A 9907-nucleotide genomic window follows, 5' to 3' on the forward strand; every position below is an offset into this window, starting at 1 on the left:
CAGGGGAACCACCTCTCATGGCAAAAACTGGGTCATTTTGGTGCGCCCTATCGGCCCCCTGCGTCCAATGGGTGACTGGATTACAATTTATTTTAAAAAGAAGGGGATGCGTCTTAGATAACGAAGCGCCTTGTCACCCGGAAAGTACGGTATATGACTTATTATGGACCCAAAATACGTGTCCGCGTCCGTAATGCCGAGGTGGCCGTAACGTACAGGTGTTTTACAGTGTAAAGCAGTCCGTGCCGAGACTGACTGTCCGTATTCTGCAAGTGTCCGCTAAGTCCAGTGACCGTATTTGACAGTTTTCACTGTAACGTGTCAGGTCCTTTGTTGATCAAAGCAACCTGAGATGGTTAATGATGGATGAGTGTGACAACATGAGATGGTTAATGATGGATGAGTGTGACAACATGAGATGGTTAATGATGGATGAGTGTGACAACATGAGATGGTTAATGATGGATGAGTGTGACAACATGAGATGGTTAATGATGGATGAGTGTGACAACCTGAGATGGTTAATGATGGATGAGTGTGACAACCTGAGGTGGTTAATGATGGATGAGTGTGACAACCTGAGATGGTTAATGATGGATGAGTGTGACAACCTGAGATGGTTAATGATGGATGAGTGTGACAACCTGAGATGGTTAATGATGGATGAGTGTGACAACCTGAGATGGTTAATGATGGATGAGTGTGACAACCTGAGATGGTTAATGATGGATGAGTGTGACAACCTGAGATGGTTAATGATGGATGAGTGTGACAACCTGAGATGGTTAATGATGGATGAGTGTGACAACCTGAGATGGTTAATGATGGATGAGTGTGACAACCTGAGATGGTTAATGATGGATGAGTGTGACAACCTGAGATGGTTAATGATGGATGAGTGTGACAACCTGAGATGGTTAATGATGGATGAGTGTGACAACCTGAGATGGTTAATGATGGATGAGTGTGACAACCTGAGATGGTTAATGATGGATGAGTGTGACAACCTGAGATGGTTAATGATGGATGAGTGTGACAACCTGAGATGGTTAATGATGGATGAGTGTGACAACATGAGATGGTTAATGATGGATGCGTGTGACAACCTGAGATGGTTAATGATGGATGAGTGTGACAACATGAGATGGTTAATGATGGATGAGTGTGACAACATGAGATGGTTAATGATGGATGAGTGTGACAACCTGAGATGGTTAATGATGGATGAGTGTGACAACATGAGATGGTTAATGATGGATGAGTGTGACAACATGAGATGGTTAATGATGGATGAGTGTGACAACATGAGATGGTTAATGATGGATGAGTGTGACAACATGAGATGGTTAATGATGGATGAGTGTGACAACATGAGATGGTTAATGATGGATGAGTGTGACAACATGAGATGGTTAATGATGGATGAGTGTGACAACCTGAGATGGTTAATGATGGATGAGTGTGACAACCTGAGGTGGTTAATGATGGATGAGTGTGACAACCTGAGATGGTTAATGATGGATGAGTGTGACAACCTGAGATGGTTAATGATGGATGAGTGTGACAACCTGAGATGGTTAATGATGGATGAGTGTGACAACCTGAGATGGTTAATGATGGATGAGTGTGACAACCTGAGATGGTTAATGATGGATGAGTGTGACAACCTGAGATGGTTAATGATGGATGAGTGTGACAACCTGAGATGGTTAATGATGGATGAGTGTGACAACCTGAGATGGTTAATGATGGATGAGTGTGACAACCTGAGATGGTTAATGATGGATGAGTGTGACAACCTGAGATGGTTAATGATGGATGAGTGTGACAACCTGAGATGGTTAATGATGGATGAGTGTGACAACCTGAGATGGTTAATGATGGATGAGTGTGACAACCTGAGATGGTTAATGATGGATGAGTGTGACAACATGAGATGGTTAATGATGGATGAGTGTGACAACCTGAGATGGTTAATGATGGATGAGTGTGACAACCTGAGATGGTTAATGATGGATGAGTGTGACAACCTGAGATGGTTAATGATGGATGAGTGTGACAACATGAGATGGTTAATGATGGATGAGTGTGACAACATGAGATGGTTAATGATGGATGAGTGTGACAACATGAGATGGTTAATGATGGATGAGTGTGACAACATGAGATGGTTAATGATGGATGAGTGTGACAACATGAGATGGTTAATGATGGATGAGTGTGACAACATGAGATGGTTAATGATGGATGAGTGTGACAACATGAGATGGTTAATGATGGATGAGTGTGACAACCTGAGATGGTTAATGATGGATGAGTGTGACAACCTGAGATGGTTAATGATGGATGAGTGTGACAACCTGAGATGGTTAATGATGGATGAGTGTGACAACCTGAGATGGTTAATGATGGATGAGTGTGACAACCTGAGATGGTTAATGATGGATGAGTGTGACAACCTGAGATGGTTAATGATGGATGAGTGTGACAACCTGAGATGGTTAATGATGGATGAGTGTGACAACCTGAGATGGTTAATGATGGATGAGTGTGACAACCTGAGATGGTTAATGATGGATGAGTGTGACAACATGAGATGGTTAATGATGGATGAGTGTGACAACATGAGATGGTTAATGATGGATGAGTGTGACAACATGAGATGGTTAATGATGGATGAGTGTGACAACATGAATGAAAACTGATAGTTGTGTGTATTTTCTTTTGTGTCAATTATTGGAGGTGCAGAGACGGAGTCGTCTTTGTGAAGAAACACAACACAGTAAACCGCATCACAACCATGCGCGAACTGGAAGCCTTGGTGTAGTGCCAACCTTGGTGCCAGCTTTGGTCACCTAGTTCTCTCCTTCACTAACTGTACGGTCACGTCACAATCCATCTAGGTGTGTGTGTGTGTGTGTGTGTGTGTGTGTGTGTGTGTGTGTGTGTGTGTGTGTGTGTGTGTGTGTGTGTGTGTGTGTGTGTGTGAGTGTGTGTGTGTGCAGGAAAATGAAGAATACAACACATAAAGAGACAAATACTGAACTTTACGCTGCACATGTTTTGAAGTGTACATCTTGTCACAATCACACCATTTCTCATAGTCAACGTGCATGTGCCTGTGAATCATACCTGTAACCCCTCCCCCACTCCCCTCACCTGCCCAGGTCAGTGTATAGAGCGCGCATTCTCCACTCTGACCACGCGTTAGTACGTGCCACTGTGCCAAGAAACTGAACTGACACCAGTCTTGCTTTATGGTACAAGTGTATGCGCACCCCAAATATTGGAACTGATGATACGTATAGTATGTGTACGTGCGCCGAGTGTGAGTGGATACGTGTGTGTGTTTGTGAGTGTGTGTGAGTGCCAGCGTGTGTACGTTTGTGTGTGTTTGTGGGGGTGGAGCGTGTGTGCGCGCACGCGCGTTTGTGTGCGTGTGTGCGTGGATGATTGGGTGGGGGTAGTGTTATGTGTGCGTGGGTATGTGTACGTGTGTGTATGTGTGTGTGTGTGTGTGTGTGTGTGTGTGTGTGTGTGTGTGTGTGTGTGCATGTCTGTGTGCGAGTGAGTTGTGTGTGTGTGTGTGTGCATGTGAACGACCGGGGGTAAGTGTCGTGTTTCGACGCATGCCCGCGTGCGAATCTTTTCATTGCTTTAAATACTTAGATTCGACTTTGCCGTGTCAAACCACTGTTAACATGTAATGTATCCAAAGCTTTGTCAACATCGTTGTAATACAAGTATGTATAGTCTTATAGTGAATGCATAATACTTTTGTTTATATGTCTTCACCCTTGCCATGGTCACTTCGTTTTACCTTCTCATTTTTCATGATCGTACCGGCTACATCAACTTAACTTACACCACATCGTCCAACCCTTGTGTTAATACTTTAATACTTTAATACTCAAAATAATGTACATAGCTGTGCCTAATTCAAATGCTACTCATATTTCACCCTGCTGTATAACACATGCAATATTGTGTATTTGACGTAGAATGTCTTCACAGCCATCCGTGTGACCTATTCACTTACCCGATAATCATATCACCTTCGTATCCATTTACTTTACTTTGTCTTGAAAACACACATATTCTTTATTCTTCCTTACTCTCCTTCTTACTTGTGTTCTGTATAAAGTCATGCTCTGTTTCCCCAGAGGCTATGTGAGAGCTAGCCTCTGTCCCTTGTGCAGCCACTTTTCCCGTTGTTCGGCGTGGGGTAGAGTACCACCGTTTCGGCCCTGGATTTTAAGCATGTACTTCAGAGATGCCATTACCTAAATGCCTGTTGATTTTCTAACTTCCAGGGCTAGAATCGGTGGTTTCTGTTCCAAGGCGGCAACTCTCTCACAGAAAGTATTATTTTACAATGTTCTTGATGCTTGTATAGCAATAGCCATAGTTGTTAGAAGAGGAAATGGTGTGAACTTAGCTATTGTATTATGGTCTCTACACTTCGTCTATAGTTACAGTCCCAACGAATCGCGACAAAATAACTCTGAAAAGGACTCAGTAAATACTAGCAACCGTGAAGTACGCTCGATTCCTATAAGTACGCTGTTTTGTTTTGTAATATTAGTTTTTTTAGTCTTGAAACTGATGTTATGTGGGGACATTAATCCGAATCCGGGACCAGTTTCTCCGTTAGAAAAAGGTGAACTTATAGTAGCACACTTAAACACCAGAAGTTTGAGGAACAAACTTGATATTGTAGAAAGTGAAATTAGAGATTTTGACATAGTAACTTTATCTGAGACTTGGTTACCTGCTGGTAAGATGCAAGACCAATTTAATATTAATGGTTTCCATCCACTTGTGCGGAGAGACAGACCAGACGGAGCACACGGTGGTGTGGCAATATATGTTAAAGATTACTTATGCTGTAAAGAGAGAACAGATCTTTTGATTCCTAACCTTGAAGCCATATGGATCGAAACCAAATTGAATCAAGAAACTATATTGATAGGCTCGTTTTACCGGCCTCCCAGTGCCCCTGTTGCTTATTGGCAACTGATCGATTCTTCTATTAAACAAGTTATGGCCACCCCTCACAAATTCATAATTCTTGGTGATTTTAATTCCGATTTTAATGACAACCCACCAAAGCAACTCACAGACATTTTGTATCTGAATAGCTTAAAGCAACTAGTTACAAGTCCCACACAGATAACTGAAGATACGTCCACCTGTATCGACCTGATTATTACCCCAAGCACTGACATTGTTGATAAAGTAGAAGTTATTCCTCCCATTTGTAGTGATCACTCCGTACCAGTCGTTTATTTAAAGCATCATTTGAAGAAAAGATCACACTCAAAAAGAACGATTTTAGATTATAGCAAACTAGACGGTCAAAAGTTAATAGTTGAGTTACAGAAAATTGATTGGTCAAACATAGTGACTTTAGAAGATATTCATACCGCAGCTTCTCTTTTTTCGGAGCAGTTGTATTCGATCGTGAAAACCTGCTTGCCTGTCAAGGAAGTCACCATTCGGGAGGGAGACACACCCTGGATCACATCATATATTTTGAAATTAAAAGACCGAAAAAGATTTATTCATACTATTGCTGTGCATGTAGACACACCACAAGCTTGGGAACTCTTTCGTAAGATAAGGAACCAATACACAGATGCTATTCGAACGCGAAAGAAACAATATTTGGAGGAACTTGACCGGTCCGTATCTGATCCAAAGAAATTTGGTCAGAAGCAGTGGTGGAAGTTAGTTAACAGGTTTATGGCAAAGAAAGGCTCAGACCAAAACGAAATCCCGCCACTAACAGTTGATTGTAAAACCTATTTTGAAGACCAGGAAAAGGCTGAATTATTTAATATGTCTTTTGTTAAACAATCAGAAATAAACGACACAGACGATAATGTTCCCGATATAGATAATGCTGATTTTTTTGTCGACGATATGGTCGTGACTTCTGAAGAAGTGAAAAGTGTAATAGAAAGTCTTGATACATCTAAAGCTGTCGGGCCTGATAAAATTCATAATAAGATTCTTATTGCAAGTTTACCTATAATAGCAGAACCTCTATCTATTTTATTTACAAGATCATTAAATGAGGGCGTATTTCCAAGCATATGGAAAACAGCACACATAACACCGATATTTAAAAAGGGGGATAAAGGAGACTGTTCAAATTATCGTCCCATCTCACTCTTAAGCTGCGTAGGTAAAGTCCTTGAAAAATGTGTTCAGAAACATGTGTTTGATTATTTTGTATCGAATAACATAATCACACCTTCCCAGTCTGGTTTTATTCCCGGTGACTCCACTGTGTACCAGTTAACATGCCTATATAACGACTTTTGCAAGTCACTCGACGACAGCATTACTGTCCAGGCAATCTTTTTCGACATTTCCAAAGCATTTGACAGAGTCTGGCACAAAGGTCTTTTGAGAAAGTTATTTGCACTAGGGATTCGAGGTCAGATGTTTAATTGGTTGCAAAACTATTTAACTGATCGAAAACAAGCAGTGGTGCTTAAAGGAAGTATGTCTAGCTACTTACCTGTGCAAACAGGCGTTCCACAAGGCTCTATTCTAGGACCTCTCCTTTTTCTGGTTTACATTAACGACATAGTTGATAACGTTGAATCCATTATTAAACTGTTTGCCGACGATACAAGTATGTATTTAAGCCTGGAAAATTCTCAGATGCGAACAGATATTTTTAACTCAGATCTTGAAAAAATCGACCAGTGGGCTAGTCAGTGGAAAGTTAAATTTAATCAAAGTAAAACAAAACTTCTGAATATAAGCAGGAAAAGGAATCCAGATTACATCCCTTTGAACTTCGGTGGCACAATTTTACAAGAAACTGAAAGTCATAAACATCTTGGTATTATTATTCAGAATAACGGTAAGTGGGAGTTACATATTAAATCTGTTATAGCAAAATGCCGTACGCTAGTAGCTTGCTTACGATCTTATAAATATAGACTAGGCAGAAAAGCTTTAGAAACAATGTATAAATCCTTCATATTGCCACATTTTGATTATGCTGATGTTCTCTGGGACAACTGCCCTAAGGAGTTAGCCACCGAGCTCGAAATTATTCACTTAGATGCAATTCGAACCATTGTTGGAGCAGTCCGCGGTACAAGCCATCAAAAATTGTACGATGAGTCAGGCTTTATTTCATTACTAGAGAGGCGAACACGTCATAAATTGATATTATTTCACAAGATCGTTCACCGCAAGGTGCCAAACTACTTATTAGCGATATTGCCACCATTGATATCAACTAATAACCCATATCACCGGCGCAGACCTCTAGACAGGAAAGTTCCATCGTTTAAAACTGAATTATATAGAAACTCATTTCTCCCATCTACTACACAACTCTGGAATTCTTTACCAGACTATATAAAACTTAGTGATTCCCTAAGTGAATTTAAGCACTTTTTGTCAAAAAACGATTTAAGTCCGCCGTGTTATTTTTATTCTGGAGATCGCATGTCACAAATAATTCACTGTAAGCTCAGGTTATATATAAGTGATCTCAATAACGATCTAGTGAGACGTCACGTTGCTACAGATGCATCTTGTGACTGTGGATTCCCGTCCGAATCCGTACAACACTTCATATTCGATTGTCCAAATTATCGCGAAGCACGTCAAGAAACTATACATACCCTCCCTAATCACACAATTCACCTCCCCCACCTTTTAAACGGAGACAGACAGTATTCTTTAGATTTGAACAGGAAAATTTTTTCCACCGTACACTCGTTCATTGAACGTTCAGGCCGCTTTGGGTAAGTCAGAATAAATGCTCTACAAGCCGGACAACAACTTAAACTTCTGCACATCTCCTACCCATCCCTCTTCTTTTATTCATCTTCTTTCCCTCCTTCCTTCCTTTACTGTCTTTCTTTATAATCATTATGCAACGTTCATTACGTTATTAATAGATTTGGTTTATTGAGACAAATTTTTCACCCGTTACCGCCTTATGTTGTAATGTCATGCAGGAACACCACTATAAGCTTCTAGCTTGTTGCTGTTTCTGTGAACTTTGTATACATGTCATGATTGTAACCTTTGTTAAAATAAACTTATGTTTAAACCAATTATTGGAGGAAAGCAGCTATCTGTGTGATGAATGATTTGAACCTTCCTCTAGGCAATCTTTTACATGAATGGTTATGCTTCATTGCTTGATTTAGGTCACAATGTCATATGTCATTAGTTTTACCGGTGTGTGTGTGGGTGTGTGTATGTGTGTGTGTGTGTGTGTATGTGTGTGCATGCGTGTGTGCATGCGAGTGTGTGTTTGAGAGAGATCAAGATCAAGATCGAGCACACTATCCTCACACTCATACACAAATATGTATGTGCCGCATTGGGGGGAGTGCTGAGTGTGCATGTAAACTTTGTTTTCTTTGAGTCTTTGTGACAAAACTTGAGTTTTTTGGGTAGTTTGTTTAACTTTGTGTACCATAAAGCTCCCATGGGGTCGCCTTCACGCGGCGGGAGCGTTTAAACAGAGCTACCCCACCCCTTTACTTCTCTTCTTTTGTCTTATTTCTGCCTTACCAGTCCTTTCACCTATATTTCCTTCCAAGAAAACTCTCCCTACTATTCCCTGCAGTTTTCCAATTCTTTTCTTGTTGTCTTATTTCTACCTGACTGGATCCATCACCTTTATTTCACTTACCAAAAGTCTTCTTTTCCACATCCTTATTTCTCTGCACCCCGCATGTCGTAAGAGGCGACTAACGGATTCTGTTTCTCCTTTTGCCCTCGTTAAGTGGTTCTTGTGTAGAATGTGGTCAATGTTTGTAAGGATTTTGGTCAAGCAGTGTGTAGGAAATGTTTGGTCCTTTGTACTGGAAACTTGCATTCTCCCGGTAGGGTCATGTATTGTGCTACGTTGCAGGCCCCTGGAGCAATTTTTTGATTGGTGCTTTTGTGAACAAGAAACACTTAACAAGTGGCTCTATCCCATCTCCCCCCTTTCCCCTATCCCATCTCCCCCCTTTCCCTCGTCGCGATATAACCTTCGTGGTTGAAAACGACGTTAAACACCAAATAAAGTAAAGAAAGTAAAAGTGTACCATAAAACTGTATTTGCTGCATCAGAGCTAATGTGACTGCAGGTTGTTTGGAATTGCTTAATGACAGGCCCTTGCTTGAATGTTCATGGTCTTGTGTACAGGGTGGTCAAGAAACATTTGCCTGTTTCCCTTCTGCTCTATTTTTTTTCTCTCCGATATATATTCATATAATATATTATATTATATTATATTCGGAAGAAAGTCTCTGCTGACTTTCAATTGTTTCTTTCACAATTTCTGATGTTTCATATATTATAATATATATTCATTTAATTTTAAGGTGAAGAGTAGATATGGGACCTGACATTTTATGAAGATATCAATTTTGATGTGATTGATCAAAATCTGGCGAGTCAGGAATGGGGTATGGCAATGAAAATAAGTACAGTTTTAAGACCCCGGCTTTTATGATTATGATTATCTCAGCATTGCTACCTCATGCAAACAGGCATTGAATTATGATTGATATGATATTGGCGTAATCAGATTTGATAATGAGCATTATTGATGCTTTGTTTCTTCAATGTGAACCGTGTAATATATTTGTGCAATCTTGTTGACAGTAAACAGTGTGATAAATACCTGCTACTTTGTTCATTCAGACATTGTAAATAGTGTGATGTTGTCATGTTGCATGTGCCCTTTTCACTGTTAACATCATGATACAAGTACAGGTATGCTAACTAGCCTTTTGCTGTGTGAACAGTCTGATATATGCATGCGCAAGTGAATAAAATACAAGTTTACATCACTGTTCATTGGCTCTATCGACGCCCGTTTTAACCACTTGTTTCTCTTTATATAATAAACCTTCCATAGATCGTCGT

General features: G+C 40.4%; 1 long non-coding RNA gene across 1 annotated transcript; it reads left to right on the forward strand.

The window, feature by feature from the left end:
• The first annotated feature begins 2556 nt into the window (after positions 1 to 2556).
• Positions 2557 to 9659, forward strand: LOC138965217 (uncharacterized). Its single transcript, XR_011455363.1, has 2 exons — positions 2557 to 2742; positions 8103 to 9659. It is a non-coding gene; the product is annotated as an uncharacterized lncRNA (long non-coding RNA).
• Positions 9660 to 9907: the final 248 nt, after the last annotated feature.

Source organism: Littorina saxatilis, linkage group LG4, assembly GCF_037325665.1.
Source record: "Littorina saxatilis isolate snail1 linkage group LG4, US_GU_Lsax_2.0, whole genome shotgun sequence".
NCBI classification, from domain to species: Eukaryota; Metazoa; Mollusca; class Gastropoda; order Littorinimorpha; family Littorinidae; genus Littorina; species Littorina saxatilis.